This window comes from Eleutherodactylus coqui, chromosome 4 (genome assembly GCF_035609145.1).
Source record: "Eleutherodactylus coqui strain aEleCoq1 chromosome 4, aEleCoq1.hap1, whole genome shotgun sequence".
In the NCBI taxonomy this organism is placed as follows: domain Eukaryota; kingdom Metazoa; phylum Chordata; class Amphibia; order Anura; family Eleutherodactylidae; genus Eleutherodactylus; species Eleutherodactylus coqui.
This window is the reverse complement of record NC_089840.1, coordinates 74,692,579-74,705,690: the sequence shown is the minus strand read 5'-3', so window position 1 is coordinate 74,705,690 and position 13,112 is coordinate 74,692,579. Positions and strand designations below refer to the sequence as shown.

General features: G+C 46.7%; 1 protein-coding gene across 1 annotated transcript in view; it reads left to right on the top strand.

Moving 5' to 3' along the window:
* The first annotated feature begins 2,182 nt into the window (after window positions 1–2,182).
* The window catches only part of SLC43A2 (solute carrier family 43 member 2), a 73,008-nt gene continuing 62,078 nt past the window's right edge, over window positions 2,183–13,112 (top strand). Inside the window, exon 1 of the mRNA XM_066599669.1 lies at window positions 2,183–2,643. The gene's annotated coding sequence lies outside the window, so the exon portion shown is untranslated. The remainder of the gene's footprint in view (window positions 2,644–13,112) is intronic.

The window sequence follows — 13,112 nt, the reverse complement described above, 5'->3', positions numbered from 1 at the left end:
TATTGTTACAGCACAACATGAACTCAAAAGGTATAATAATGGCTGTACAACTGCAAAAACATGATGTATTCTTTTGCATACAAGTAAGAGGCAGCATGTCTATTATCTACAGAGAAAAAAGCACACAGGGCTCCTACGAAGCCATATTCTACAAAGAAACTATTTGCCATTCACATAATACTTATTGTAGAAGCAGTGCTGGATTGGACAGGGCTTGAACCGAGTATTTGCTCAATCGAGTGGACCAATCAGAGAAATACACCGGACGTATAGTTTATTAGTCCTGACCATTCATGAGTAGAGGATTCTCCCATCCTCTAGGGCCAGAAGTAACAAGCTGCTGTGTAAGAATGTACATGTAGCACGCTGCAGGTGACTGTAGAATAGGGGGGGGGGGGGCGGGTAGCACTCTATTCACGAACATCCAACGTCCATTTCACTCACAGGGAAAAAAATTGCGTCAGATTATCGGCAAGCTCTGAATTTTCCTGCTTGTCCTATTGTGGAAACGCCACAGATCTGTCATTTATTGCAATGCAATGACTACTGTTTGCATGCTTTTACGCAGAACAATAGCTGCCCGTGTTCGTGTTCGCTGACACGCACCTCCCTGCAACGTTTATTGGCTAGTTGTGGAAAGACAAATAATTACCTCTTTATAGTTGTCAATAATTAATCAGCCAGCGACTATTTTAAGGTGAGCTGAAACAAAACGACTAGTAAACAAATTATCCCTCATCGTCCTGTTGGTGGCCGCGTTTACACGGAACAACTATCACTTATATTCGCTCAATTCAGCGACCATTCGGACGATGGTTCTGTGTAAAACCACCCTTAGGGCTTCTTCACATGGGCGTGATCTAGCCCCGCTATGCGGGACAAAACCAAACCATTGATTTCACTGCTTTTGTTTTCATTATCGGGATTCTCGCCCTTTAATAGTACGAGCGAGAAGAGATAGGACTTGCCCTGTATGTAGCATTAACTACTAGAGATGAGCGAATCTACTCGGTTCGGGTGTTTTTGAACTCGAGCACCGCTTTTTCCGAGTAACTCACTACTCGGACGAAAAGATTCGGGGGCCGCCAGGGGGTTGCAGAGGGGAGTGGGGGGGGGGGGGAAGAGAGAGAGAGCTCCTCCCTGTTCCCCACTGCTACCCCCCGCTCCACCACACTGCCCCTCGAATCTTTTCGTCCGAGTAGTGAGTTACTCGGAAAAAGCGGTGCTCGAGTTCAAAAACACCCGAACCGAGTAGGTTCGCTCATCTCTATTAACTATGTGCTGGGAAAATGGGGCAGGACCTATCTTCCCGCTGTTTTTTTCAAACTTGTGCGTTATGGCGCCAAGACGTAAAGATTGATGACATACGGATGCAATGTCTGGATGTATTTTACGTATATATATATATATATGGATCTGTATTACGGACGTGTTTTTATACGCTTGTCTGAAATCAACCTAAGAGCCCTTCTCCATGTGACGATTATTGCAGCTACACCCGACAATTGTCGCATGCGATAATCGCTCAGTGAATGAAGGCGGAGCAAGCCGGAGATCATTCTGGCCCGACCACTTCCATTCACAGTAAACAGGCCATCATTCATAAATGATCAATACCCTGTATTCATTCAGTTCTTATGCGTGAAGAAACTGAACGCCGAACAATAACTGCGCGAATTATCGCTCGCCCTTCATGCATTTACGCTGTACGATAATCATTCAGGTTCCTGCGATCCAGCGAGAATGTGAGCGATTATCGGCCTGCGTAAAAGTGCTCTAAGTCAGAGTATCTCATAAGTTCAGCACTATTGCTTAAAGGCACAGGAAGAAGGGGTGTCTTTGTTTGGTGGTTATGGGAGTTTTCCTTGTGTCTTGGCTGTTTGTTGGGTGATGGTCTGTTGTCCTCTTTGTCTCTGCTCTTGAATCTCATTGGCCGCTCTCTGTGGATCAGGTTTCCTTTTGAGCAAACAAAGTAACAAAGGTTGTCTAGAAGTATCCATATGTTCTGCTATTTCTAAAGTTCCTTCGGAAGACTAAAAAAAAAAAGTTCATTTCAGAGCCGGAGGGCAGAGGGGAGGCAATTCTTGTAGTGCCATATGACATGTCAGCTGTTGACTCCTTAAATATGCTGCTCATATTATAGGGTGTCAGATTTCAGCTCTGCCTTCTTTGTTGAGCAGCTCTCAGGACAATGAGCTGCTTCTTCCAGCCTCTCTCTATATAGTAGGACAAGCTGAGCACACGATCTGCTGGAGCTATTAGTGATCCTCTCTCTAGAAGCTAGCTCTCTCCTCTGACTTTTATTCTCCTCTCTGGTTACTATATGTATCTGTTCCATCACTTCTCTCTATCTAGCCGCCTTCTGATTGGCCGCCCTCCTGTTTCTACCGACTGTCAGCCAATCACAGCCTTACACTGTTTTTCTCAGAAGCTCCGCAATAAAAAGGGACCTGAATAAAGAGAAATGACAAAACAACCCGGTCGGGCCCGAGAAGAAGGACGAGAGGAGGCTGCGGCACCGGAACCAAGCCGGTCCAAAGGCAAATAAGGAATAGAAGCAGCCCCGGGACCCGCACCGAAGGAAGAAGGACTGAGCTGCCCGAGATCCTGGGCACCATCCACTTGCATTAGTCTACTACACCGGTAAGTAACGAGTCGTGCCGGCATGACAGCAGCTGTCCCGTGCCTAGACCGGGGGTCCCCGCACCTGGCAGGTGACTGCTGTGCCCGGCGCTCGGTGCCCACTACCTGCGCTGGCAGAGTTGTGCTGCTGCTGCCTCCTTGCAGCTACATTGTAGCTATTGATCTCTCTGGCCGCTGCCAGTAACTGCGCTGCACGGTGTTGCTTTCTGCCATATGGTGACCATATACATTTCTGTATACTGCCCCGTGTAGGTCCTGTTCTAGTAGATCTGTCTGCTCTTGTTCGCCCCCCATACTTCGCTACTTTAAAAATGTCGCACAATGTTTCGTTGAGATGGTGCGAACTGTTTTTCGGTGGTATTAAGGCGCATTCGCGAATTTCACACGTGCGGTTCTGTCCAATAGCGATATGGAGGGAATTCGCAGGGGAAAGAATACGTATTTTATTCAAACTGGCGATTTTTCAATCAAGGCGTATTTACGGGGCGATTTTCGTACGCGATTTCTGTGCGTTGCAAGAGGCACAGGTCATACCTGTACAGAACCCGTTATTTTACGGGGATTCCAAACCGCTCAGCCGGGGCTCCACTTTTCGGGGAACAGGAAAGGGGAATCCCAGCGGCCGAACAAACGGAACCAAATAGCGCCGAATGGACCATAATGGGGGCCATTCAGTTGCTGCCCGGCTTTTGAATGGAAGAAAAAGTGCTTTTTCGTCGGATATTTTGAGCAGGATCTGCGACGGAACCTCCTTAACGACCTTAAATCGGTTAATCGGAGAAATCGCTGCGTGTCCTATTTTTTGGGAGATTCTTGTTTTAAGAATTGCCCATTATTTCCAAGGTGGGGTACAAAAGAAAATCTCCTATGAATGTTTTATGGGAGTGCGATTTTTGGACAACACACGATTTTCACGCAGGTAAAAATCACAAGTGCAGCGAGCGATGCGGCGGGTTGTTCTCAGTAAACGCATCGCAATCGCAGGCAAAAATCGCTGGGTTACAAACGCCCGAGTTTCTCGGAGGGAGATCGCCCGCGTGAATACGCCCTAAATTGTCGCACGATGTTTAGTTGGGGCGATACGGGGTGACTTCATTGTTGGTATGCTTAGACTGCGACATTTATCAAAGGCGATACTTTTTATTCATGGCTACTTGTTACAGCTGGATGTATTGTACATATGGGGCCGTATGGGGGGATCCTATATATAGATATACACCGCTATATATAGATATACCCCGGACATATATCTATATATAGACCGCTGTCCGCTCCTATAGTGACCAGTCCTCCGTATACCGTCCTACGTCCCGGCGCCCATTGCCTCTTCCCCTGACTGTCTCACACCTGCGCCTTCTTCCAGGTGTCGCTCCGGATTGTCCCCGGACTGACTTTCTCTCTGTTCTACCTACGTCCCCGGAACCTGTAAACGTGTCCAGAGTATCACAGTGTTACTCTAGCTGCCCCCTCTTCCCGGCTCTTCTTCCACCCCCCTCCTCCGCCGTGCCCGCCCGCGCTCTCTCGTCTCCCCTCACGAGCACTTCTTCCGCAGAGCCGCAGTCTCGCGCCTGCCGGTTCAAACCGGCTGCTCTGACACCTGTCCCCTCCCCTTGTGCGCGGCTTCAGCTCACTAACCAATCACGAAGAAGCCTAATGTTTCGGCCGACCAATCCCCGTTCGAGGGGGTGTGGTCTTCCTCACAGGAGCGCGCTTATTTGCTCATTCCGTCAGAGCCGGGCGCTCGTCCGAGAAGCCGGGGGTGAATGTTGCTCTGTCAGTGACAGCAGGGCGGTCCTCCCGTGCCGGGCAGCAGTGCCGGCTGCTGGTGTGCTTATGTGGTCACACGGCTTCCTGTGGAGAGTGTTTCACCCTGTGAATAAAATGTCTTTATTGCTGCCCTGCAGAAGTTGTTGGCTCGGCCCGGGACTGGCTATTGGTCCGCAGTAACACTGGGGCAACCAATCACAGAGCAGCTTACATTTTACCTCAGCGGAATACAAAAGCTAGGTTTGTTCTTATTGGTTGCTATGGGCAACAGAGGTTTTCTTTTATACATCTGCCCATTGTGCCAGTACTGAGGGGCATTTACTAATACGGGGATAGGGCTGTATAACCATAGGCGCCTATATAATGGTTGGGTTTACAATTGGATATTACAATGAAAGGCCGGGTTCACACGAGCCAACGCACATTTTTGCGGAATGTTTTTTTGCGCACATCGGTGTATTTTAATGTACTTTTTCTGCGCACAAGGACGTGCATTTGCACACGGCAACAAAATACGCACTGATTAAAATAGTTAATGAGACAAATGAGCTCCAGATAGGTCTTTTTTCCGGCGCAACTACGCAGTGTTCCACATTCCTCCTAGCGTGTTTTGCACGCACTTGCGCATCCCCTTTGACTTCTATGATGACGTTTGCTGCCAGTGACCAAAATACGTAGGAAAGAAGAAAGACCGTGAACGAACCAATCCAAATCAATGGATTCTACTCTGTGTATTGCGTGCGGCCTAAAGACTCCCTCACATGACCGCGTGCGCTTATACGTTCGCGTGAATGAATTTTTGCCACAACCATCTCCCGATCTTAATTGGCGTATTTAAAGCCCTTCACACGGGGCGCTGCTGCGTGAATGTAAAAAAAACACGCTGAAGCGATGGAGACCAACGGTCGCCATAAAATGCGCGGAATGACTAATAATGCTTAATGACGGCGCTTTGTCTTCTCTTCCCAGCGTTGTACGCCGGGTGACTCCCTCCCCTCCCTTTTTTCCAGCTGCCATAGAAGTCTATGGGAGCTTCCTGCGTATCACGGCAAAAGATAGCGCAAGGCCTATCTTTTCACGCACCGTATGAAAACGACGGCTGAAAATGATCAATTAGGTCCCATTTTTTCTTGCGCGAATAAAACACGTTCGTCTGAATGAAGCAATTGAAATCCAATGCATCGCACGTTCGCGGTTTTTGTGCGACCTTTTTACGTGCTGAAATACCTGAGTAAATACGGTCGTCTAAATAAGCCCTACGGCTAACTTCACGCAGGTGGTTCCCCCGCCTTGGTTTAAATGGCTTTTAAGCCAAGTTAGGTGCTGGCGCTTGCGGATATGCACAGTGTTTTGCGCATGCGCATGCGTACATATGCAAGCATTCTATAGCCTCCTATTGTTTAACCCATTGATGTGTTGACTTGTTGTCCATAGAGATGACAAACATGGGTTACCCTACAGCCAGTAGCCTATACCTACTCGTTATTGTGTCATGGCCCCGAATGGCCCCAGTGGACATGAGAGCAGAATCGTAACGCTCTGTTTGTTTGGAGTATAAGCATTCTGCAACATGCTCATAAACATCAATAGCCAAGAGTGTCCCTCTGGCTGGATGTGAGATACTTTTTGGCTACTGGAAGGTACAATCAACTACATTTTTAATTAGTAGACCCCTCAGGAAAACGCGGTATAAATTAGAAGCAGCAGAATTGGCAAGAAGGGTCACTAGACCCTGTTCTTCTACTACGTGAGAGTCCCAGCAACGTCACCTATCAGGTATTTATAGCATATCCTCTGGATATGCTATTAATACTTAAGATGGGATTATATAAGGTGACCAGATTTTCCCAGGGTCAAAGCGGGACAGAGGGGTGTGGTCAGGGGAGGGGCTTATCACAACGTAACTGGAAGCTGGGGAGCGCTGACAGCGGGAAGCCTTCGGAGGAGGTGAGGGGGAGCACCGTATAGTATGATATCAGCTGTGGAATACACAACTGATTCCCAGTCAAAATCTGCACCAATGGTACAGATTAGGACAGTTTTTTTAGATGCAGAATTTGCTGCAGACATTCCGCAGCATTTCTGCCATGTGTAAACATAGTCAGCTTGAGGTATGTTGCCATGTGCAGAGTGGCCTCAGTAGTAATAGTGCTCCCCTATACCAGCCCCAGCCATAATAGTGACCCCCACAGTAGCACCAGTAATATTAGCGCTCCCCTACACCAGCCCCAGCAATAGTAGTGACTACCCACAGAAGCCCCATAGTATTAGCGCTTCCCTAATACCCACATACTTACCTCTTCCTGGTCTTCACAGCGCCGCTGCTTCTCTCAGCACTGCTGCTAGTAGGCGGAAGTGTGTTCACCTGCAGCAGCGCCTTCTCCACCTCCTCTTCTCTTGTGGAACCATAGAGAAGAGGTGAGGGGAGGAGAGGACGAAGATCCCGGATGCACACACTGCGGTCAGTGTGTGCATCCGGCCCGCAGCGCAGAATAGTGATTACCGGCCAGGGAGCTGCGGCACCCAAGACGGTATTCATTATAATGGTGATCCCACATCCTGAAAGTGGGACAAATGGCGGTCCCGATGGAAAGCGGGACACAGGGTCCCAAAGTGGGACTGTCCCACCTAAATCAGGGTGTCTGGTCACCTTAGATTATAGCTTTAAAACATTTGCAGTCTTTATGACACTGATGCATTCATTGTATTAGCGCCTACCATAAAACATCTATTTTACTGGTTTGAGGACAGATTTGACCGTTATTTCGGGTTGTTATAGGATGATTGTATGATAACAGCCACAAGTAGAGCTGTAAAACCACGTGTGTAGTAGCACATGGAAAGACAGCACATGGTATTTTTCAAGTGCAAGTCAGTATGCTAATGTATGCTAATGTATGCTGTGGGGTAAAGGAAAATATACATAAGCTTGGAACTCCCATTTCATAACATTGCATCACTGGCTTCTGGAGTAAAGTGCAATGCAATTGCTACAAGTGAACTGGTTTTTGCAGTTTTTGATGTAGTTCGAGGTGTAGTTTTTTGAGCCAACGCCAGAAGTGGAATCAGCAGGTGGGAGAATTATTAAAGGCATTATGCAGTTGTAAATAGGCTATCAGTAGAAGATCAGTGGGGGTCCACCACACAGGAACCCCTTTGATGAGCTGTTTGCACTCAAGCACTGAAATACTTTCTGCTAGGAGCAGACAGCTCAGTTCTCACTGTAGTGGCCTGGTTGGTATCACAGGCAAAGATTCCACTGAAGTCAATGGGAACTTTGCTTGTAATACCAACTCTGGCCATTGCAATGAGAATGGAGCTGTCTGTTTCCTGCAGAAATCAGCTTAGTACAGAAGTGCACTGACCCAGCAAACAGCTGACCAGCGGGGATCCCAGCCGCTGGACCCTCGTTGATCTGCTATTGATGGCCCATCCTGAATATAGGCCATCAATAGTTTACGAGTAAAGAACCACATTAAAGGGGTATTCTGGTCTATTTTAGCTGATCACTCATTCCCTGAGATACGGCCTTAGACTGGTACCACTGCATTTCATACATGCAATGTTCTAGTGTTGGTTTTCATGCAGAAAAAAACACCAGAATAAGGCTAACGTCACACAGACGAGGGCGAAATCCGGCCGTGAATCACGGCTCGATAACGCCCTCGCCATCCATGTGAAAACAGTCTCGCCTCACTTTGGGGGTATAAAGGAATCCCCCACCGCGGCTGTCACAGCCGCAGCAGAGGATCGCAGAGTTCTCCTATTGCTTTCAATAAGGGGCAGCGCTGCTGTCCCCGGCCCCATTGAAAACAATGGGTCTGAGATGCAAGATCACAGCTAGATAGAACATGCCACGATATGTTCCTCGCATCGCATTGCAGTGCCATGCAGGAAACAAAACACTCATATGTTTGAACCCATGCAAATGAATGGGGTTCATATTTGTGCAAGATTTGTGGGTCTTGCAATGCACAAATCTCGTGCTATTTTCTCGCCTGTTTGAATGCACCCTAAATGTGCATACCGTGCTTTGCCGAAAATAAGACACTGTCTTATTTTTGGGAGTGTCTTATACTTACCTAGCCGGCGGCAGTCCGATGCCTCGTGCTGGTCTACGGCGCTGTGTTCTCCACGCTGACAGCATTCTCTTCTTGGTACCCAACGGAGCTTTGAATACCCAGCCTCCAGCAAGTGAGTGCTGTGATTGGATCACGAGCGCCGCTTCTCAGTCAATCAGAGCCGGCGCTCGATCAATAAACCTCAGCCATTCAGTGATGTCATTCACTAAAATGATCGAAGCACTCACTTGCTTGAGGCGGAGTATCAAAGCCTCATTACCAGGAAGAGAATGCTGTCAGCGTGGAGGACACAGCAGCCTCCCGCAGCCCCGGAGACCAGTGCGAGGGACGGTGATGCCGCCGGCTAGGTCAGCATTGCTGTTGTTTTTTTTTTTTAATCTAGTGTAGCTAGGGCTTATTTTCAAGGGAGGGCTTATATTTCAAGCCCCTGAAAATCTGGGTAGGTCTTATTATCGGGGTAGGTCTTATTTTCAGGGAAACACAGTAGTAGTAAACTGGGATTTTAACAGTTTCCTTTTTTTTTCTTACCGTGTAATTATGAAACTTGTTTTTTATGGTATTCTGCAAGTAGCAGGGTTCTTTTCCGTCCCACTTTTGTAATGTTTATTTGGCCATCAATAGTTGTTCAGCGGGGGTCTTCCACTTGGGACCCCACTGATCAGCTTTTTGCAGGCCGCTGTCACTGTATACGGAGCCAGGAATGGACAGCTCTGCAGCACCCGGGGTTGGTATTGCCAGCACTGTCCCCATTGAGTTTGTATTTTCCATGCACTTTCCATACTGAATATGCAGCTAATGAAGAATCCCTCCTCAATAATCATTATGGTCGGCACATTTAGTCCATGGAGCAGATGCTGTGCCTGGCATATGTGACATCCATGTCATGTCGGCCCGTTTGATTTCCTTTGTACTTTTGCTGAACCGCTTAGCCTAGTGAATAATTGAAACATGTAGATTTTGGGTATTTGTTATTAGTAAACATCTGAGGGATACAGTTAGATGCAATTTCTTAGGATCAGAGAATGAAGATTTGATAGGCAGCCTAAAAACTCCAAATGGAGGCGTATAATAAGCTGTCATTTTATTACCGTCGCTGCAGCTAGATATTTCTGGCAAAGGACTATTTTAGGATCATGTTCAGATGTTTCCTAATCTTTTTCCAATTTCGAAGGGGGGATTTATTTGCCAACTGAAGTGACATCCGTCCGTCCCTCTCCAAAATATTCAAAGTCATCGCTGCGTACTAATTAGGTAGAAAAGGGTAGAGTTGAATAGAATAGGGTTTTTTTAGGCTGCACAATCTGACAGCAGCAGTATCAAATGTCTCTTAAAGGAGCACTGCATCAAAAATACTAAATTGCGTATAAAATAACAGCTAATACAATTAAAAAGGATGTGCTTAGGGATAATTATGGAAAATGATCAGAACTGGCGATAGTAGTATTGATCACGGACAGATAGTTCCCTGGACTTCCTGGCAGTAAGCACATTGAAGAACATTACAATCAGTCTCCCCAGTCCAATTAGCTTCATAGGGGGAAGCAGACAACTTTGTAGCAAATTATCCTATATGGAGACCGAGGATGCCGCACCGCCAATTGCCACACCCAGGCCAAGAATACATGGAGAGGTGGCTCTATTCACTTACCTTTAGCTACAGTAACAGGGAATCTATCTGACATATATGCCATAAATGTCCTAGCTGGAAATACCAGTTTACGGTTTTGTGTCCATTTAATTGTAAGTCCCATTGGGGACACATAGCATATTAATGTTTGGCTGATGAGCTGTTAGTATGAGTGTGTTTAGGTGTTGATGGTTGTTTTTTACCTCTTTATATGATATTTGTGTGCAAGTTCTAAAGTTCTTAGGATTGGAGCTATATCCTTGTTTGCTGGTGAGGACTCTTTGAGGAAGCGTTTCAGTTATCTGTTATTTAGTTTCCACTCCTACAATCTTGAAACTTTGACAAGGAGTTAAACCAATAGATCTTTGCTGCTCTTACTATCATGAAAGTGATAAGATTGAATCCAGTAACTTATCGCATTGCTTTCTTGAGGGCTTCCCTGCTTGTGTATATGTCTGCTAAGGCCCATCAACATGGGATGATTATTGTTCCTAATCGTTCAGCTTCCCACGCTCCCGCTGGAATTGGAATAATAGTCCTCCTGTGTAAATGCATGTAGCGACCGAACAAGAACTGTTCACAGTTTCTGCATGCAGAAAACTGACTGACGCACCGTTTAGTGTAAACAGCAGCCGCTCACTTCTGAGTGACTGTCTGTTTAAGGGCTTATTTACATGAGTGTATATTGGTCAGCTTTTCACGCCCCGCCGATATACGCTTCCATCTAAGCAGTCCCCCCCTCCATCCTCCTCACTGGCTCTGTGCCTCTCTCCTCCTGTCCGGCATTTGCAATGGGAGGGGGCGAGATGAGGGCAGGCCTAAGCTATTACCAGGGTTGCAGAAGTTGAGCAAGAAAATTCCGCCAACCTATTCACCGCATTGCGGCATTTCTCTGTAAACCGATTAGAATGGTCAAAGCGTTCCGTGCATTCCGCACAATTACCATGTTCAATATTCGAAATTATCTCCAATGTTGTATGGACAGCCGATATGATACAAAGTGTCCGCGGTAAAGTTCGCCTTCTTTACTCCTCGTCATCACAACTTGGGTAAACAACGGACCACCGTCTGCTATCACTGCACCTCCCCTTCTCCGTTCCCCCACAACAGGAACGGTGATGCAGCACAGCCAAAGGCGTGGTGACCAGCAAGGCAGCAGTCAAAAACACCGCCTCAAGAAAAGAACCAAGCTAGTATAACAGCTGGGAGCTATCCTAGCGTGTCTCCATAGCTCACATCACAATCTAGGCCACACCACCCAAAAATTGTCATCACAGTCCTTCAAGCTGGCCATACATGTTCAGTGACATTGGCTGACGAATGAAAGATCTTTCATCTGAGCAAAAGCCAACTATTGGACCACATGTGCACTACTGCTGCTCCATTCATTTGTATGGGGCTCCCAAGTATGCATGTTGAGCTATCCCCAGTAGTACCATAGGGGTAATAGTACACATGCTGGATCACAACTCCATTCATTCAGGGACAGTTGGGATTGCTTTTCTCATAATCGGGGGTCTCACAGTTGCAGGAAGAACACCTAGATGTAGAGTAGCATGTCACAGTGAGGGTTCTAATGTAATCTCTAAAATATAACTTTTATTCATCGAATAAAAAATAAAAAGAATTCTGAATCTCAAAATCCTAAATTCTAGACACACGAACAAAATATATATATAAAACCTAACCCCTATCCTAAAGAGGGGAAAGCAATATATGAACTGCCTAGGCAACAAGGTATTTCGTATCAAGGATACCAATTTTCTATCCCTGTGTTCAGCCGTATATAGCTTATAGATAGAGAAAGAATACAGGTCAGTTCACTAAATTGATGTTCCCAACTTAGTTGTATTGCTGCGGCTATTCAATAGGTAGGGAACATATAAAGCCTCCGTCTTTATGGTAGGTACGTTGTTCCTCCCATTGATATACGCTGCCTAACGTCTCAGAAAGCCGTAAGTATGAAAGCAAACACGCTTTCTACGGTTGATCCAGGATTTGAATAGAATCAAATGGCTTGCTGACCTCTTAAGTATAGCTAAAGCTCCACACAATTTTTTGTGAGCTATAGCCAACAAGAGCAAAAAATGCAGCACACCAAACTGCCAAGATAAATTCTGCCGTGGGTTCAACGCGTTTCCGCTACAATGGCGTAGCCTCATCAGGAACCACTAAACTTGTAATCAGATAAGTCAGCTCTCGCTATTAAAGGGGTTGTCCCGCGGCAGCAAGTGGGTCTATACACTTCTGTATGGCCATATTAATGCACTTTGTAATGTACATTGTGCATTAATTATGAGCCATACAGAAGTTATAAGAAGTTTTTCACTTACCTGTTCCGTTGCTGGCGTCCTCGTCTCCATGGTGCCGTCTAATTTTCGCCGTCTAATGGCCAAATTAGACGCGCTTGCGCAGTCCGGGCCTTCTTCTCTTCTCAATGGGGCTCCGTGTAGCTCCGCCCCGTCACGTGCCAATTCCAGCCAATCAGGAGGCTGGAATCGGCAATGGACCGCACAGAAGAGCTGCGGTCCACGGAGGGAGAAGATGCCGGCGGCCATCTTCACCGGTAAGTATAGAAGTCACCGGAGTGCGGGGATTCAGGTAAGCGCTGTGCTGGTTTTTTTTTAAGTCCCTGCATCGGGGTTGTCTCGCGCCGAACGGGGGGGGGTTGAAAAAAAAAAAAAACCCGTTTCAGCGCGGGACAACCCCTTTAAGTCAATCCCAAAATAGGGAAAATGACTTCAAATAATTGAAGGAGATAGACGATCCTATCACTAGATAAGACAACTAGACCAACCCAGTTTCCCCCAGCCTTAAATTGCAGGAACAAAAATAATAAAGTGGCACCACCAGCCTCTGTGGTAGCTGCCAGCCTACCACAGAGGCTGGTGGTGCCACTTTATTATTTTGGGAACATCAATTTAGTGAACTGACCTGTATTCTTTCTCTATCCATAAGCTATATACGGCTGAACACAGGGATAGAAAATTGGT